At 44.4% G+C, this 20632-nt stretch overlaps 1 protein-coding gene and 1 long non-coding RNA gene across 3 annotated transcripts in view; one reads left to right on the top strand and one right to left on the bottom strand.

The window, feature by feature from the left end:
* The window catches only part of LIPC (lipase C, hepatic type), a 160676-nt gene that overhangs the window by 71955 nt on the left and 68089 nt on the right, over positions 1-20632 (bottom strand). The window lies entirely within an intron of this gene.
* Positions 1-20632, top strand: part of LOC130540836 (uncharacterized) — a 64720-nt gene that overhangs the window by 490 nt on the left and 43598 nt on the right. Inside the window, exon 2 of the long non-coding RNA XR_008954835.2 lies at positions 3366-3476. This is a non-coding gene — a long non-coding RNA (uncharacterized LOC130540836). The remainder of the gene's footprint in view (positions 1-3365; positions 3477-20632) is intronic.

The raw sequence follows: 20632 nt of genomic DNA, 5'->3' as shown, positions 1-20632 counted from the left end.
AAGCCCTTCGGAGGATCCTGGATTTGAGATAGGGGAGACTGTTGGCTTTTTTCAGTTTGATGGTAGAGGAAGAATTATGAAAGCCCGCCTGAGAGAAACACAAATCTTCCCTTTCCTGTTAATCACTCTTTCTTAATTAATTGTAATCATGGTCAGGATCCATTCTCTTTGATCCTTCAGCTCTTATTAAACACCTAGTGTGTGCAAGGCATGTTGAGCTCTGTAAAGATCATATTTTGGCCGGAAAGAGCCAGGTTCTACAGAGCCTGAATCTTAGATATAATTTGGAGGTCCTCTTTAAGAAAAAAAATACATCATGAATACATAATTGTGTGTTGGGGGAGAGGAGGTTGAAAGGGGCTTGTGCAAGTGAAGGATCTTGACACCTAAGCTCCATTGGCTCCATGGCAAGTCAGCTCACTGCTGAGCCCAAGGGAGGACCCTGAAGGTGGTCGCAGAACAAAGACAGGCAGATGGGCACGGCTGAGCTCCTGCCAGCCAGGCATGTGAAGGTGTCTGCGATGGAGACAGGTATGCATTTGGGGAATAGAGTGGGGAGAGCATTGTGCCGACCTGGAGCCTGGGAAAGGCGTATCATGGGAGGTATCCAGAGGGCTTTGGAGAGGTGTACCAGTAGAGACAGGAAGGGTTTGGAAGAGCAGCGGAGCACATTGCTTCCAGGAGGGAGGAAGATGAGAGGATGTTTCCATCTGACGGTTTCAAGGCATTTTCTAGATGCTCCCCATAGCTTGAAGAGAGCACAGACAAGCTCTCCCTGACTGGTCATTGAGCATTATTTGCTGCGGAGGGCAGGAGCTGCATTTCCCAAGAAGGTCTTTGGTCTCAGAGACCCCTTCTCCTTGTCCAATAAACACAGCCTGACTTCCCCCACTTCCCCATCCATTCCTGAGAATTAGTGGCTGCTGACAGATTGTCCCACCACGGGTGGCAGGGGAGGGGAGGAGTGGTGCATCACCTGCCAGCTTGCTCTGACGGGGGAGCCATTTGTCATTCGGTCGGGGGTGAAGCATGAACTGCATTTAAAGATTTGGATTTACTGCACACTGACCACTCAGGCCAGCCTTCTTCCATGGCTCAGCTGCCTTGGAATGAGAGCTGCCTATTATGTCTTCCTCAGTGGCAGCTCTAACTACTGCCATCTTCCCAATGGACACCTCCAAGGAACCAGTTACTTTTGTAAAAGGCAGTGCATTTGTACCTCACGGACTTCATCATGTCCATCAATCAAGATTTACTTTAAAAGGGCCGGGCGCGGTGGCTTATGCCTGTAATCCCAGCACTTTGGGAGGCTGAGGCGGGTGGATAACCTGAGGTCAGGGGTTGGAGACCAGCTTGGCCAACATAGTGAAACCCTATCTCTACTAAAAATACAAAAATTAGCCGGATGCAGTGGCGCAGACCTGTAATCCCTGGAGAGATTGAACCACTGCACTCCAGCCTGGGTGACAGAGGGAGACTCCATCTTAATTTTTTTTTTTTTTTAAGAGGGGGAAGACTTCTGTAGCAGGGCTTGGGTTCTCTGCTTAATTTTGTGAGTATTCGTCTAAATTGTGCTAACGCATAATTAAGGTATTCGGAGTTAGTCTTCTCTCTGGAATGATATACAAGAATTGATTTCAAACAGTCAGACATCTTCTGTTTTATGAACAGAGGTCTTGATTTATAGTGTTGGACTTTCTTTGCCTGCCAGGAAAGCCTGATATCTTTTTCTGTCATTCTTTCCCTTCCTTTTCTCCCTCTCTCCTTCCCTCCCTTGTTCAATGAGCTTTTATTACGTGCCAGGCACTTCTCTGAGCACTGGAGCCAAGGATGAATAAGACAAGGTGTCCAACTGTAGATGACGGCTTGTAAAGATACAGAAACAAAGAGCCTTAGAGGAACTGGTAAATCCCACAGAATGGATCTCTCAACTTCAGAACTATTGACATTTTGGGCCACATGATTCTACTGTGAAGGCTGTCTGGTGCATTGTAGGATGTTTAACAGCACCCCTGGCTTCTCACTAGATACCAGTAACATCCTCTTCTCCAGCTGTGCCAAGCAAAGATGCCCCCAGATATTGCCAAATGTCCCATGGGGTGAGGGAGCGAAACCACCCCAGTTGAGAACCACTGAGAACCACTGCCCTAGATCCAACTCGTGATAGGGATGAGAAGGCTTGGGTTTCTGTCCTGGTTCTGCAGCAGGGAGCTATGTGGTCAGAAGTAACTTAATCTCCTCAAGCTTCCCTTTTCTTATTTGGAAAAGAAGAGTTGAGAAAAATCCCTTCTAAATCCCACGAGTCTTGGAAATTTTGCGTTTGTCTGCTATAATATATCAGAGCATATGTTCTGGAAAGGTAGGGACAGAGTTTATGCTTGACCCTATGCTTAACATGCCTAGAATTACAGAAACCTGTAATCAGTTAACAAAGACTTCTAGATGCTGACTGTGTGTAAAATAAACAGGGCCTGTGATTAAGAAATTTACATTCTTCATGGGGAAAGAAAATCCAGTCCCAAGACAGTGTGCTTGGGTTCCGGACTGCTTGGGCATGAATCCTGGCTCTGCCTCATGTGGGCTGGGTGACTTTGAATAAGTTACTTACTCTCTCTGAGCCTCAATTCCCTCATCTATAAAATGAAGATGATAATAGCCACCTCAGCGTTGCTGTGAAGTTTTAATGAGGTAGAACAGTGCCTGGCACACAGAGCAAGTACTTGACAAGAGTTAGCTATGGTGGTTGGGAAGATGAGGCTAAATTTCCAGCACCAAGCCTTGCTGGTTTCACACCCAATGCCTAGAACATATGGTTAAGTCCTGCCAGTGCTCAGAAGGAAAGAGCCCACAGGGAGAGAAACAGATTCTATGAAGAGTATCTACGAAGGTTGCATAGGCTTTGTTTTTGGCAGGGAGCTGCAGGGCAGGAAAGGGAGGAGGCCATAATAGAAGGCCCAGAGGTGCTCAGTGAATAATGGGTGGAATCACCCAGTCTTTCAAAACCAGAACTAAATCGCTTAGAGCAGTGAAGTGACCTGCCCAGCCCACACTGCAGTCAAGGATGAGAGTCAGGATCAGCACCCCAGGTCTTGATGCGTAGTCCAGTGCTCTTCTTGCTTGACCAGCTCTGTGGGGATTTTAGAAAGAGAGATTCCCTGGTGAGAAACTCTTCTGTGTTCTAAATGCCCAGAGTTAAACAGGTCTGTCTTGAGAGCCCTTAGGGCAGGGTAAGGGGGCAGGGGAGGGAAGGACCGGTGGAACGGTTGATGTTGGATCAATGACATGAGGGCTGGGTGTTTTGGAACCTGTGATAGCCCAGTGAGGGACTAGACTAATATTTAATTTTGTATTGTCAATCAAAACAGAAAAACCAGGGTTGCTAAGGAAATCAGATGAAGGGAGGACATTCAGATGAAGAAACAGATCATTTCCAAGCAAGAACTAGCAAGAACTGTAGATTCCTTATGTGCATTCAGGTAAAAAGCTAACTATAAATCAGTTTTAACAGGTCATTAAAGAGATCCCACCCAAGCTGTATTTTGCAAAACTTCATTATCTGACACTGGGTATTGACAGTGTGAAATATACATTGGCACTGATTGATACAGGTGGGTCAGGGCTGTTAGCTCAATAGAATAGGAGTCCTCACAACTATGTGCTACTGGTACTAGTAATTACAATCAAAACCATGTTGTCTTATATCTGCAGCATACTTCCCTTTGTTCAATGCACTTTCATAGGCATTGCCAAGCCCTGACGAGTCTATTATTCTCATTTTCTGTAAGTGCAAACAGCGTAAATGAGGTTGGATGACCTGCCCAAGGATCTATGGCTGCAATCTGGGCACCTCCTCATGTGGGCTCACCATACTCTGTACCTGCTGGAGTAACCACCCTTCAAATGGCCCAAGGGCCCCTGCCTCCCAGGATTTGTACCCTGTGTGGTCCTCTCCCACATTGCACCAGGGTTGGTCTGACCAATAACAGAGCAGAAGTGATGGGTATGTCACTGCTGGGATTAGATTGTGAAAGACTAGGCCTTCCATTGTGGAGCCTCTTGCTCTCTCTGGGGATTCTCTCTCTTGCTATGGGAGAAGCCAACTGCCATGTTGTGAGCAGCTTTAGGGAGAGGCCCCCATGGCAAGGAACTGAAGCCTCTGTCCCAGTAGCTGCAGGGATCTGGGGCCTGCCAATCTCCTCATGAGCATTATTCTCCAGCCTCAGTGGAGTCTTACCTCTGTACTAGGAGGCAAGGTGACCTCCTCCAGAACCCCTACTCTCATTTCTTAAAACCTCTCCTCCTACCTGGGGTTGTTCTAGTAAATAAAGTTCCCTCACAAGCAATTCATTCCTTTCAGTACCCATTGCCATCTTCCTGTGCGTCTCATAAAAAAACCCCCGTGGGAGTTGTTCATGCTTAAGGAGGTTTCAATTTCTTTTATAGTGAGCCATATAAATATATATAAACTTATATATTCAAATATATAAATATTATAGATATATTAACATTTAAAAAATATTTCACATATACAAATATATACAAAATTTTGTATAAATTTTATTTATACGTAATAAATTTTGTATAAATTTTATTTATACGTAATAAGTTTTGTATAAATTTTATTTATACGTAATAAGTTTTGTATAAATTTTATTTATACGTAATAAGTTTTGTATAAATTTTATTTATACGTAATAAGTTTTGTATAAATTTTATTTATACGTAATAAGTTTTGTATAAATTTTATTTATACGTAATAAGTTTTGTATAAATTTTATTTATACGTAATAAGTTTTGTATAAATTTTATTTATACGTAATAAGTTTTGTATAAATTTTATTTATACGTAATAAGTTTTGTATAAATTTTATTTATACGTAATAAGTTTTGTATAAATTTTATTTATACGTAATAAGTTTTGTATAAATTTTATTTATACGTAATAAGTTTTGTATAAATTTTATTTATACGTAATAAGTTTTGTATAAATTTTATTTATACGTAATAAGTTTTGTATAAATTTTATTTATACGTAATAAGTTTTGTATAAATTTTATTTATACGTAATAAGTTTTGTATAAATTTTATTTATACGTAATAAGTTTTGTATAAATTTTATTTATACGTAATAAGTTTTGTATAAATTTTATTTATACGTAATAAGTTTTGTATAAATTTTATTTATACGTAATAAGTTTTGTATAAATTTTATTTATACGTAATAAGTTTTGTATAAATTTTATTTATACGTAATAAGTTTTGTATAAATTTTATACGTAATAAATTTTGTATAAATTTTATTTATAAGTAATAAATTTTGTATATATACAAAATACATACTTTTTTTCCTAGGTGTGTATATATGTATATATACACAAAATAAATACATATATTTTTTAAATTGTGAATGGCAGGATCTAATGTGTGCATAGTGAGCCAAACTTGGGTGTGGGCCAGGCACATATGGAGTCTTTATTTCTTGTCTGTTTTCCTAGGTTCCCTACGATGCCCCAGTTTTGTGACATAATTTCAGTGGAGTTAAAGATCCCACAGCACCAGCTGCTAGTCCAAACGGGCAGACAGTAGGCAGGCTGTGGTGGAGTGCTGGGGGGAGGAGGTGGCCGGCAGAGAGAACCTCCTTGCCTTGCTAGTCATGTGAGCTTCCTAATCATGTGAAGTTGATTTTGCTGAGTCATCACTGATGAGGGTATGGGTTCTTTCGGTCTGATGATGACGTGAGATACCATGGGGGGCCAGGGTGGATGGGAAGCTTCCTAAGTATGAGTTTACTTATTAAATCAGTTTTCTTCATGACAGCAAGAAAGTTCTGGATCACTGGGAGAATGGAAGAGCACCTGGCAGCAGGATTTAGCAGAGATATCATTTAGGAATCCATCAGGAATGGAAGAGCATGTAGAAAATTAGGGGCATGCGGGGGAAAATAAGCTCTAATGTAATCCTGCAGATTTGCCCAGGGCCCCCTCTCCTGTTCTTGGCCAGCTGTCAGGAGGAAAAGGCTCTGTGAATGATGTCTTACTCAGGCACCTGTTTATGGATTTCCATCCTGTCCCAGGGATACTTGGGTTTTAGGAAGGGGGGTGAAACTTTAAAACAAAACACAACAAAAAAACAAAAATAAAGGAATTCCAGGCACCAGGTGGAGATTGGTGGGACAGAGCCCTAGATTTGGTTTTAGAACTCTACCACTGGCTTGATTGGCTTTGGGTGGCTACATTTGCAGAGCTGGGTGGCACAGAGCTAAGAGAATGGGCCTGAGTGGGAACTTGGGTTCTTGTGGACTGTGTGGCCTTGGGCAAGTAACTTAGCCTTTTTGGATTGTCCTTGTTTGTAAAACGAAATTCAATGATAGTTCATACCTAATACTTTTGTGAGGGTTTAGAGTAGGAGAATGCTTAGTACAGACTTGCCACATAGTAGAATAAAGATAAGCTATTACAGCTTTATAATGTGTTTATATTATGGCTATGTATATTATAGTAACATTACAATAATATCAATTAATGACAGTAATATTAATATAGTACAGCTATGTAATAATACCTAGGAAGCTTCCATGGCCATAGAGAGCATGGTTTAGGTTTCTTCCACTTGCCTGACCTTTCCTACCTGCCATTCACAAACATCAAAGCAGGCCAAGTTGAGGATCTGCTAGGAACTGAGGGCAGGGTGGGCCACAGGCCATCTGGGGAGGGTGCTTGTTCTTCTGGGTAGAATGCTTGGGGAGCCTCCCCTGCTGTCAGATTCTGGGTGGCACCTCTGTTCTTGGCAGGGACAGTCCCTCTCTGGGGCTGGGGAAGGCTGTACAATGGGTGCTCTGTTGCTTGCTGGGACCATGTCAAGGTATCCAACTGGGTCAGAAATGCAGCTACAGAGCTGGGACCCCCTGCTCCAGGTCATGTGTGAAAGTGTGGGCAGAGAGACCTCCAGCCTCCAGGCCTGTTAGCATCTCTGGAAGGACCAATAGGAATCACGTGGCAGGCAGTGTTTCTGGCACCCTGAGCTCTCAGTGGGGTCAACAGTCCTGTGGTACCCCAGCCCTCTTAGGTCAGGCCAGGGATGAGGGAAGGGCCAGTGCTTTGTACCTCTGGTCAGGCAATGGCAGTTTCCCACTAAAGCCCTACGACTTTGACTCTTGTCCCAGAAGTTTTACCACACACTGAATAAAAGTACGACTGTGAAGTTGTTGCTGCCTGACAGCTGGTTGCAAAACTGTGCCTTGCCCAGCACCTGGCACCAGTATTTGGCAGAGATATCATTTAGGAATCCATCAGGAATTTGGTCTCTGGGGTATGAAACTGAGGTGGGGAAGGAGAGGGTGGAGAGGGTTGGTTTAAAGTAACTTTAGCACCTCTTATTGTTTTAAGTAGTCTGCCAGGCAGTGACATTCATTTGGTCTTTTAAACCTGACAACCAAGATAGTATTATAATTATTCCCACTCTACAGGCCAGGAAACTGAGCCTCAGAGAAGCTGAGTGACTTGCCTTGGTGACACATCTGGGGAGAGTAGAGTGAGGATTAAAGCCTGCTGCTGTCTGGTTGAAATTCCCATGCTCTGACCACTCTATGGCACTGCCTGGCTGGACTAACTATTTCCCTATTGTGTTTGGCAGGTGCTGTCATTTCATGAAAGGCCAGTCTTAGTGTCTAGCTCTAGAGCTTTCTTTGGCGATGGGGCGGGCGTGTGTGCACGGGATGTCTGTCCTCTTGCGGCCTGGCTGTCAGGAGCTAAGAATTCAGACTAGGCTCCCTTTACCTGTTCTTCAAGGGTGCTTTTGTTCCTTGACCTCCAGATTTTAGGAGATAAATTTGAGAATGACTCTGAGGCTATAATCTAGAAATCTAATCCCCTGTGAACTCCATTCCTTCCTGGCTATTTAATGGGCTCGCTCTTTCCTTAGGAGGTGAGCTGTGGCCAGGCTTCCACCTGGGTGTAATTAGTATCCTCCACACTTCTCAGGCTCTGGGCTCTCAGAGACCTGAAATTTTTGCAAGTGCTGCCCTCCTCCCTAATAACTGGTTGGCAGTGGTTCATCAGAGCCGGAAGCGACCAGGTAGCACGTCTCACTGCCTCCCTTTCCGTGTCGCCTGGGAGACAAATCAGGCGCTCCACCCACTCCCAGCCCCGGGTTCAGAGAGCTGGAGATGACGGGAGAAAACATTTCTCCATATTTCATTGTTGTGTTTTAATTTATATTCACTGGAGAGTGGCAGATTAGAGGTTGTGAAACTATGAGGGGAAAACAGCTTCTAAAAATAAGTGGTGCTGGCGTGACGGGCCAGATTTGGAAGGAGGGCGCCTTGCATTCTCTCCGGAGGTGAGAAGACTACAGGATAATTATCCCGCGAACGGCGCCGGCTCTCAGTGGAGCAGCAGGGCCAAATGTTGGTGATGCCGTTTCACCCACTCAGCTACAAAGGGGCATTCAAGAGCCCTGTAAGAAATATGTTCAGATTAGCCGGAGGAGATACGCTCTTTTGGAAAACGAATAGCATCAACGTTCTTTCTTTCCTGGCAGAAGCTCTGGCTGTCCTTATGGAGGTGACCGGCTCTTAGAAGAAGTAGGCTGAGTGTCGCTGGCTCTAGGGCATCTCCCCTGGCCTGATACCCTGTGCCTGCCATCTTCCCGACCCCACGCATGTTTAAGTCCTAACCCTGTCACTCATGTGACCTTTTAGCAAGTTTCCTAAACATCTCGAGACTCATTTTCCCAGTTTTAAAAATGTGCTGAATAGTAAATCCTGTCTCAGACTGGTTTGAGATTAAAAACAAAATTAAGTATTGCAAAGAACCTAGAATATGCTTAAGGCCCAATGAGTACTGTTTTTTTTTTTCCCACAGTATTAGCAGGTCACAGTGAAACTGCCTTTGTGAAATGATGACAGAGAAATCTGACATAGTTGACTCCATCTTGCTTTTAACCTCCAAGCTGTCCTTGGTCATTCCTAGGTGTAGGCCAAGCTAACTTTGGGAGGAATTTAGTTTATAGTTTAACCTTACAGCAAGGATAATAGCCACTCCCCAAACTCAACCACTTTTGCAAAACCAATGAAAGGCCAGAAGGTCAGGATTATGAAAGGGGCCTGAGTTCTGCTAAGATATAGGCAAATTTTCTATCATCCCTTACTGCTCAGGGGTCATGTGGCCAGAGGTCACAAGATTTGTGACTTGCCTAATTGCTCCTGTAGATAACATCACTATTGTAGAGCCTAAGATGGATCTTTTGAGATGTTTTTTAGACTGATTACATCCGGACTTGAGGCTCATGACTCAGCCAGTCTTGGGGCCCCCACCCAGAGGCCAACTGAGTGCACGAGGACCGTTTTCCACAACCCTATGATTTCATCCCCAACCAATCTGCAGCACCCATTCCCTAATCCCCTGTACATCAAACTATCCTTGAAAAACCCTAACCTCTGGCATTCAGGGAGACTGATTGGAGTAATAACTGTCTTCTGCGTAGCTGGCTTTGTGTTAAACTCTACTACAATAGCATGGTCTTGGTGAACTGGTTTTGTCTATGCAGAGAATAGGAAGAACCTGCTGGGTGATTACAACAGCTATTTAATAGAGTGCTCCTGAACCCTGGGAAGCTTGTAAGCCCCCCCCCCCCCCACAAAATGAATCCCTAATGGTTGAATTTCAGGCCAGCAGAAAGATGCTTTGGAGAGGTGAAACTTTCTGGTGCTGTTCAAATACTGCCATGGAGGCAACCATCTGTTCAGCTTATCTGTAAGGTCAGCTCAGTATTGTTGTGAAGTAGAAGGCGGCCCAGAGAGAACCACAATTATTTTTGCAGTTTACAATGCACTTGCAGAGGCACACTCTCATTTGGCCCGCAGACAGCTTTATCAAGTAGCCATCAAGACCACTTGCCTTTTGCAGGTGACAAAACCAGAAGTCAAGATTAAGTTCATTTAGTGATTAAACCAGAACTCCCAAATCCTGTTTTTCTCCCATCCTGAGATGTAATAGGGAATTCATCCCTAGATTGTCAGAAAACACTAGGGTATGGCCCTTTATGGGAGTGGTCTTTGGGTCATGCCAAAGGGAAATACCAAGGGGAAGAAAGGTGCTCATCTGTACAATTCTTTTTACCTTAAGACTGGATAGTGGGAGGCTGGGATTTCTTCACTCCTAAACTACTCCCTCTCAAGACTTGGGCCCTTTGTGCTGAATGTCCCATGCCTGGGCTGTACTTCGGACACTTTTCAGAAAATGGGGCAGTTCAGAGAGGCTGCCCCCAGTGATTCCAGGTTCATATAGGAAAGAAATGAATGTGAGACTAAATATTTTCCTTCCAAGGGGGCTAACTCTGGAGGTGAGGACATTCCTACAGGTTGCTGAGATAGGATAGGCCTGAGAATGACTCTTCCAAACACCTAGCACAGTGCCTAGTGCCTAACAGGGATTGATACATAGCTGTTGGATGAATGGCATAGATAAGGAAACTGAGGCATGTGCCTCCATGTAGTTCAGTGGTCAGCCCCAGTGTGGACATCAGATTGCTGGGTTGGAAGGAGTCTCAGGAATTGAGCAGTCTAACTTCTTAACTTTATTTATTGAGATGGAGTCTCTATTGCCCAGGCTTGGGAGTAGTGGCATGATCTTGGCTCATGCCACCTCCTCCTCTTGGATTCAAGCCATCCTCCTGCCTCAGCCTCCTGAGTAGCTGGGATTACAGGTGTTTGCTACCATGCCCGGCTAATTTTTGTAGTTTTAGTGGAAATGGGGGTTTTCCATGTTGGCCAGACTGGCCTTGACCTCCTGACCTCAAGGGATCCACTGGCCTTGGCCTCCCCAAGTTCTGGATTACAGGTGTGAGCTACTGTGCCTGGCCACTTCGTTACTGATGAAGAAACTGAAGCTCAGAGTTGAGTAGTGGCTTGCCCCAGGCCATATGGCTACTTAGTGGCTGAGGCGGCTTTCCTGACTTTAGCCTTCCTGCCACATTCCCACCATGCTCCTTGGCAACAGGATTTCATGATCTATCCAGGGCCAACACAAGATGACCTCGGGCCCCGCAAGTACCTCTGCTGAATTTCCTTAAAATAACTGCTGTGATGAGTTTTAATGTGTTAGAGGTGCCAGGGGTGGGGTTGGGGAAAGGAAATCCTTTTAAACTTGCTAATTGCCTGTTAATTTCAGTCCCCACTCTACAGAAAGCTATTTCTGGATGATGGTATGTACTCTGGAATTGCAATAATTAGCTTGTTTGGGCCAGAGCAAGACCATCAGGTAGTAAATAATATGTCCAACAACTGAGAAGCAAAAATGCATTCAGTTTTAAATGACAAGCTGTCTGGAAGCTGTTTATTAAGGGGCCGTCTATTGCTTCAGCAACCTGGTGGAATGCCCAGATTAGCTACACAGCTTTAAATGCCAAATAAAAGCAGTGCTATTACCACCACTAAAAATAATAGCTTTGGTTTATTGAGCACTTACTTTGTACCAAGCAGTCTGCTAACTGTTGTGCATGCATTCCCTTCGTTTAATCCTCACTGTGAGCCTGTGAGGGAGAGAGATTATCCTTCATTTGCCCATGAGAATGGAAGCTCTACAAGGTTAAGTCATTACCTACTTAAGATCATTTAGTTATGAAGTGGTGCAGCTGGGACTCACCATCTGGGGACTCTAAAGTTAGTGTGTAAGAACCACCTTTGAAAATCTCATAAGTACTTACAAAGTATGGGGTTCAGCCAATGTTTTTCCCAGTTGATTACCAGATAAAGGCATTTTCGTAAGTTTAGGGACCAGGTTGCATGAAAAATAAGTGACTTTGTATGCCAGAACCATAATCATCCTAGCACAGTGTGAGGTACACACGCAGGAGGGAAGTGTGCCCCCGTTGTCCCGCCTCACACCCACTGTGGGCCCGTGCTCACCAGGTGGCACTTCTAGTGGAGCCAACTGCCATCTAAATTATTTCCTTCTCTCTTGGACCTGTTCACTATTTGATTGTTTGCCAAGCACCTATAGCTGAATTATTTCAAGTTAAACCTATCCGTGAAGGGATTCCACTAAATTATCCCCCACGCTTCTGACTGGCAAATGAAACAAACAAGCAAAACCAGTTCTTTGGCATCTGTGGGCCAGGGTTCAGTTATTCTCAGGCCCTGTGTCTTGCTCATGTGCTGCATTGGTAGATGTCCTCCGCCTGCGTTGCCTCCCCTCTCTAATTGCTGGGTGGTAGGAGCCATCTCCTAAATATGCTGAGTCTGGGCTCGTACATTCATTGCACAAACATTGACCACACAACCTGGTCTGTACCAGGCCTAGATGTTGAGAATACAGTGATGAACAAGGCACAGGGCTTCATCTCAGAGGGTCATAACTACTTTTGGGGAAAGAGCAGAGGAGAGAACCAATGAGTGCAAGACAGCTTGGATACTTGCTGGGCTTGCCATAAGCAGGGGCAATCCACATGCCTAACTAGGGTGACCAACCATCCTGGTTTGCAAGGGATTGAGCTGATATACCACCCGAAGTCCCACAAACCAGAACATCCGTTAGGCCCAGTCATACTAGGACAGCTGGTCACTCTACACCCAGCCTGAGGAGATGGGGGAGGGATGCTCTGGGTGCGACTCATCCAAGGAGTGGGACTCTCCAGGCAGATAAGAGACGAGGAGGAACCAGGCAGAGGGACAGTGACATGAGAGAGTGGCACTGTTAGAATAGAGCGTCCATGTCAAGGAGTGGCAGGACAAGGAGCAGCATGGATTCACCAGCATGGTAGAGACACACAGCTTTTTCTTAGTTATGCTGTGGGCTTTCTGTTCACTGGAACCTACTTCTAGGAAGAACAGGGAGACCCTGGATACCTGAGGCTTGGGAAGTGCTTCACTAGATGAATTCTAGAGATGAAAGAGGGGCATTTTCTAGCCATCTTAGTCTGTTCCCTTGCCAACGTCCTCACACAGCCCACAGAATGTGCTCCAGAAGTTCTCATTGTTCTCAACCGTAATCTACATGGAAAGTAACCTCAATGCCTTTGAGAAGAAGGGGCCTCAAGGGCCAAGCCCACCTCTCCCTCAGTGTGGCTGGGAAGGCAGCGCTGGGATGTCAGTGGGCTCTCTCGCTTATGCCACAAATGACAGGCCAGCTTTGGAACTTCTCTGATTCTCAGTAATCTGTAAAACAGGCATAGCAATATCTTCTTTGCAGAGATGTTGTGAGATCCAAATAAGCGCCTGGTCCAGTGTCAGTGTGTGATGTGTATGGAGGGAGAGACTTTCAAGCTGAATCTTACAGTATGAAAGGTCTTCAGTCGAAGGAAGGAAACAGCCCTTAGCCCGAGATCAGCACGTGCGAGGGTCTGCAGCCCTGAAGCAGCCTGACAGCCAGGGGAGTGATGAACATTGTATGTGGCTGTTGCACGGGACTTTCTTCCCCTCCGGCACCCAACAAACCTGTGACTAACAAGTGCTTCCCGACCCTGTGAATACCTAGAATCTTCAGAGCCACCATTGACTCCTCCCTTTCCTCACCCATCATAAGCAAACATGCAGCATAACATGTTGATACTGTCTCCTAAAACTCGCTTGAATCCATTTTTATCCACCTCCAGCCCATCCAAGGGAGTATCAACTCTCTCCTGGCTGCTGCCTCCCCCGGGGTCTCCCTGCTTAACCCCTCCGTCCTCTTCCAATGCATTCTACATGTCAGCCCAAGTGATCAGTGGATGATGCATAACTGATGCTATTACCCCTGCCAAAGCTGTTAGGTTCCTATCATTCTTGCGGAACCCAACTACGGAATGACCCTTGGCCTGTAGTGAGGGTGCTGAATGCTATGGTTGCTGCTCATGTTTTAGCCTCTTCTTGAGCTGTTTTCTTCCTTCTTTTCCACCCTCCTTTTCTGGTGGCCTTGGTGAGTTCCTGGAACACATTGCACTCCTTCCCCACCCAGAACCACGGCTTGCAACCCACTTCCTCCCCTGTTAGTCTAGTTAACTCCTGTTCATCATTCAGATTTTAGTGTAAATGTCACTTCCTCGATGTGTTCTGTAGCATTCTCAGTCGGCATACTCCATTTGTAAGTGGTTTTAGTTATGTGTCTCTGAATTTGGCGAGAAAGTGTGTTGCGAGGCAGTGTGGCCCGATGGTAGGAGCGTGGGCCCTGGAGTCAGAGTGTGTGGGCTCCAGGGCCCATGCCCCATGAGCCCCACCTGGAGCTGACTGGCTGTGTGACCTTGGGCAAGTTATTTCCCTGCTCTGTGCCTCAGTTTCCCCACCAGTACCAAAGGATAAGAATAGTATTCATCTCAGTGGGTTGCTGTGAGGATTAAATGAATTAATATTGGTAAAGCCCTTATTAGCATGATGCCTGGCCCATAGTAGGTGCTGTAGAAGCATTTGTGACATAAATAAAAAGAGTTGTCTCTGAGCATTTTGCTCATATCCTGGATACACCCTCCATGATGTTGCATTTAGTCAGATGTGCTCGTGTCCACTTCTTCTTGATCCCAAGGCCCTTTTGAGGGCAGGGACGAATGCTAAGGCATTTTTCTGTATGCTGGTGCCCAGAAGGGTGCCTAGCACACAGTGGATTATCACCAAATGGAGTAGGAATGGAATAATGAGGTGAAAATAAACAATGTATGATGCAGAAGAGGTGGAGGTGAAATGCCAAGGACAGCCTTGCTATAACCAGGTATCAGAGACAGGCCTGCATGCTTGACCCTGTCCACACCTGTGTTAGGATGTTAGGCCAAAAAGATAGAGCCAGAGGGTCAAACCTTTCAGCTTTTAATGAACTGTCTTTTTGGAAAGACTGAACACTGTTGGTAGATTCACCCCAAATTTCCATCATTTTCTGAAACAGCTCAGTCCCCAAGAAGAGAGCCCATGTTGGACATAAATTTAAAAACAAACAATAAACCTCAAGAAGTAATTTGGAACGGCTGGGAAAGTCACTTTAAAATGCCCCCTTTAAGTATGGAGGGAATTAAGATATTTGATTAGCAGTCAAATCTCCCAGAGAATAAATTAGAAAATACTAAGTTTTCTTGCTTCAGAAGCACTTTTTGCAGAGCTATTAAATTATCAATACTAGGTAGGAAAAAAGAGGTCTCATTAAAAAAAATTGATTTAGGACAACTTGCTAAGAGATATTTTTACTCAACGAGCATGGTATTCTTGGAGACAGCTGTGATCTTTAACTTCCTAGATTTACTTAAAAAATAGATGAAGTATCTGTCTACTTTGTATCTGTGGTTTATTTTGGGCAATGGACTGTGAATGCTGGATGGTGATATGGCAAGATAAACATGGTGAAGGGACAGAGGTTACCCCCTTCTACCCTCACAGCAGCCTCCTCTCCAACCCCACCCACATCCTGCAAAACCTCTGCCAGGAGCAAAATCTTCTTCTACCCTCAGGATCATAGGAATCACTTTGTAAATTGCAGGGTCAATGTGCCAATTGCTTACTTGCCAAATATCCGATCTGAGCCCCTTGGAGTTAGAAGGAACCTTAGAATAGCTCTCCCCACCTGCCACATAACTGGTCTACATTGGTAACTTTTGTTACCAAGGGTCATTTCTTAATCCCTGTGACTTTAGTAACCTGGTGTTTGACAGAGGGAGGGTTATATGTCAACTCTATATGGCCACTGTGATTTACATTGAATTTCAGTAATGCTAAAAATGAACTAGAGATATTTTAAATGGTCACTCCCTTCTTGAAGAATTTAAATTTGTTACCTTGAAGAATTTAGTGTGTTGTATACCCATGTCATTTTATGTCCATGGTAGGGAGATAGTTTAGCCTGAAAAACACACTCTCTGTCTAGAGACTCAGCCAGCTATGCTTTCGCTGAGTGAAGGGCTCCACTAACACATCCCTGACTGAGGCTATAAGGCTGGCCAGGTTCTGGGCCTCAGGAATCACCACCCAGTCTGTGCAAGGCTTGGGATGAGAAACGAATCACTCCAGGAGGCTCAGTTAATGGCAGAGTCAGGCCTCAAATACAGGTTTCTTGATGTCTAAACCTGGGCCCTTTCAAAAGTCCCCAAACCCAGGGAGGACTGGTCTTGATCATGAGCTCCTTAAGGTTTTTTGCTTGCTGTAGAAGTTTACCGTAAAATGTTACCTCAGAAATACAGGATGTACTTCTCAGGGGATTAGGGGGACATCCAGGGGTCTTGGGGTCTCTGGCTGTGTCCAGGAATGCTGCTCAGTGAGGATGGGTCCCAGCCATGGAGGGTGCTGGTGCCCAGAAATTTAGAGTGGCTGTGGCTAAGTGACCCATATGCTTTTCATGGACTGTTTCTTACCCTTATAACAACCTAAGAGCCAGGTATGAATTGTCCATTTTATGGATGAAGCCATAAGACCAAGAGAGGTTAGGTCAATTATTGAAGACTCAGGTTTGTCTGACTCCAAAGCCCAAGGAACTCTTTTCACCACTCCATACACGTAGACAACCCTGTGTGAAAGCTTGGCTCTGGAGAACAGAGCATGAGCTGGAGAGGGTGGTGAAGTCAATGGAAGCTTTCTTCCAGTTCACTTCATTGTGATTATTTTAAAAGAAAATGTCTGCAATGCATGGACTGTCTCTAAAAAGGGCAGAGGAAAGGGTTCCTATTAGATGTCTCTAGGCTGGAAACTGGGTGGCTGGGGACAGGGCTGGGAGGAAGACTTTTTACCATGTACCATTTTGTACCTTTCATGATTTTGTGCATGTGACTTCATCATCTGATTAAAAATAAAGTTAAAATTTAAAAGAAAGATAATGCATGCACTTGCTAAAAAATTTAGTCCATATGAATGAGAATACAGAATATAGTGACAAGTCTCCTCCTGCTTCTGACCCCAGGCTCTTTCCCTGCTGCTATTGTTCTGGAGACAGTATAGGCACATACAAGTGCACATGTGTACGTCTCCCTTTTTACATAAGCTGGATGAAGCCATGCATACTGGTTGGCACCTTGTCTTTTCACTTATATCTTGGAGAATATTCTACACAAGTACATACATTTCTACTTTATTCTATCTATTTATTTAGAGATGGAGTCTCGCTCTGCTGGCCAGGCTGGAGTGCAGTGGCCCGATCTCGGCTCACCGTAACCTCTGCCTCCCAGGTTCAAGCAATTCTCCCTGCCTCAGCCTCTCGAGTAGCTGGGGTTACAGGTGCCAGGCCTGGCTAATTTTTATATTTTTTTAGAAGAGATGGGGTTTCGCCATGTTGGCCAAGCTGGTCTTGAACTCCTGACCTCAGGTGATCTGCCTGCCTCAGTCTCAAAGTGCTGGGAGTACAGGTGTGAGCTGTCGTGCCTGGCCAACTTCAGTCTTTTAAAAGGCTGCATAGTGTTCTTCTACATGGATATATCCTGATTTATTTATCCAGTTACCTGTTGATAGACATTTGTTTCCAGTCTTTTGTTACTACAGATAACCCAAAAGTGAATCTTCTCAATGACTTTTCTCATGCATGTGTAGGTCAGTCTGTGAGATAAACATTTATAAGTGCAATTACTGTGTCAAAGGACATTTATGGTTTTTTAAATCTTTTAAAATTGTATGTGCGTTTAAACTTGGAGAGTCATTGTCACTCTGTCCCCTGAAGAGGTTGTACAATTTTTCTCCCACCACAAGTCATGAGGATATCAGTTTCCTTACAAATGGGAAGATATTTAGCGAAATGGAGCAAACTTTCTACAGAAGACAAGTCTTCTGTACCAGTGTCTTTGGCCCAGTGTATCCCATGGAGGGCTGTAGGGCTTGTAATCACTGTGGCCTCTCCAGGGCATCTGACCATCTCCATGGGAATTGGACATTTCCCCCAGTCAATCTGTGGATGCTTATGGAACATCTGTTGTGTGCCATGCTCTTGACTAGGGGCTGTTTAAATCACCAGGAACCGAAGTCTCTGGACCTGCCTCCGAGAAGCTTGTGATGTAACTGAACAGCTAAGAAATCCTTTGAGAGGGGAACCTACAGTACAAGGCCATGAGTCCCAAGTTCTAAATCAGGACAGTCCAATCTTTTGGCTTCCCTGGGCCACATTGGAAGAAGAATTGTCTTGGGCCACACATAAAATACACTAAAACTAACGGTAGCTGATAAGCTACAAAAAGAAAATCATGAAAAAAATCTCATAACGTTTCAAGAAAGTTTATGAATTTGTGTTGGGCTGCATTCAAAACTTCTGGACCAAGGCAATCCTGGGCTGAAGGTTGGACAAGCTTGTTTTAAATGAAACTTATAGGCCGGGCACAGTGGCTCACACCTGTAATCCCAGCACTTTGGGAGGCCAAGGTGGGGGCGGATCACTTGAGGTCAGGGGTTTGGGATCAACCTGGCCAACATAGTGAAACCTCATCTCTACTAAAAATACAAAAATTAGTCAGGTGTGGTGGCAGGCACCTGTAATCCCATCTACTTGAGAGGCCAAGGCAGGAGAATCGCTCGAACCCAGGAAACAGAGGTTGCAGTGAGCCGAGATTGCGCCGCTGCTCTCCAGCTTGGGTGACAAAGCGAGACTCCATTTCGAAAATAAATAAATACATAAAATGAATGAATGAATGAATGAAGCTTATGGACAACACATGTCTTAGGAGTTTAGGGAGATAGATCACTTCTAGTTGGTGTGGTCTTGGGAAGGTTTATCAGACAAAGCAGAATGTGATGTTAGCTTTGAAGAATGCGTAAGATTTCACCAGGCCAAGAGGAAGAAGATGAATGTTACTGGTGGGGAACAGACTGTTAATTTTTAAGCAACCATTAATTATGCTGATCACATGCCAGATACCATACAAGAAACTGACTTATTTGCTCAAGCAACATGTACTGTGTGCCTTCTATGGGCCAGGCCTTGTCTTAGGAGCCTGGGGAACTTAGATTGGAGGCACTTTCATAGTTTTCTACCTCATTTTACAGAGAAGCAAACTGAGGCCCACGGAGCCTAAATGACTGGCTAGTGAGTGGTCAAGCTAGGGGGTTAATGGTGATTTTATGACTCTAATTTTTGTCCTTTCCCTCACCAACAGCTAGAGAGTGAAGGTATTGGAGAAATGTACAAGGCACATTTGGGAAACAAAATATTGGTCTATGAAAGATGAATTGGGCACCACACCTGAGGTCTCTTCTAATCGTCCAAGCCACATACCCTTGTAACAAAACAATTCTGTAAGAAAAGATGGCATTTCTGTGGTCTTAAATTTCATGCCTCATGCAAGCAGTATTTTTTTCCTACAAATTACAATCTGCATTGACATTATTAAGGAAATCACATGGACCCAGCAGAAAACGAAGAATCCAGTTGATTATTGTTATTGCTATAGAAGTCCTCTGTAGGCGGACCAGGCAGAGACCCAATTTCATTTGCCTGTAATATTGCAAACACTGCTAATTGCCTGACTTTAGTAAAGGATAGAGACAAAGGAACAATCAAAGGTATTTATTAGAAATTCTGTTTGGACAAATTCGCTTCACATTTCAATGATCTTTATCTTAGGAACACTAGAACTCTGCGTTAATAAATGACAGTCACAACATTACCTTTCCTACTGTTTGTACAGTTTTCGACAGTGTCACTACAGTGCTATTGCATTGATTATTTTCAGGCTGATTATTTTTTCCTGCAGAGGTTGAACTACCAGTAGATTGCCATTCAATTCAATTTAGTAGTTATGACAGTTGGAAGAACTACATTGCATCTTAAGGTGTGTGTCTCATGCATAAATCACACTGTTTGCTGAGCAATAATGAACAAAGCAGCAGCTAGGAGACTGAAAAGCAGTCCTCGATAGAAGACTGTCTTCTAGGCTGGAAAGTGGGAATTCATTGAACATCTGAAAGTCCAGTGGACCCTGGCTTCAACTCCGAGGCCTAGAGCCCGTCAGAATGTGGACCACACGGTTGGTGCTTAATGTGTTTTTGTTGACATGGCATCCTTTTAATGTTTGTAAAAGTTGCCTTAACTCTCTAGTCTGTGGGTATTTTCTCATTCATTCATTTATTCATGCATTGATTGCTGGTGGCTCAGTGTTGTGGGAGGTGTGAAGAATCATGCATGGCCTTTGCCCACTGAGCTATAGTTCTGTAAATGTTACAAAACAAGTGTGCAGTAGTTCTAGTAGCTCAAGGTACTCTTGGGAAAGGTGGTATGAGTTCAACTCTTGGCTCTGATACTTATCAACTATATGACCTTGGGTAACTTGCATAACCTCCCTAAGTCCTAATTACCTCCTCTATGAAATGGGGATAAATCATAGTAATACCTATATTATATGGTTGTTCGAGGATTAAGTTGAGAGTGAGCTGGCTGGGCGCAGTGGCTCATGCTTATAATCCTAGCGCTTTCGGGAGGCCAAGATCGGTGGATCACTTGAGGTCAGGAGCTCGAGACCAGCCTGGCCAACATGGTGAAACCCTATCTCTACTAAAAATACAAAAATTATCCAGGTGTGGTGGTGTGCGCCTGTAGTCCCAGGTACTTGGGAGGCTGAGGCAGGAGAATAGCTTGAACCCAGGAGGTGGAGGTTACAGTGAGCCGAGATTATGCCACTGCATTCCAGCCTGGGTGATGGAGCGTGACTGTCTCCCAAACAAACAAACAAACAAACAAAAAAAGAAATGTGAGAGTGAGTTTGTGAAGTGTCTGGC

The sequence above is a fragment of the Pan paniscus genome, chromosome 16 (assembly GCF_029289425.2).
Source record: "Pan paniscus chromosome 16, NHGRI_mPanPan1-v2.0_pri, whole genome shotgun sequence".
NCBI lineage: Eukaryota > Metazoa > Chordata > Mammalia > Primates > Hominidae > Pan > Pan paniscus.
The sequence above is the reverse complement of the archived record's forward strand: the minus strand, read 5'-3'. Positions and strand labels throughout refer to the sequence as shown.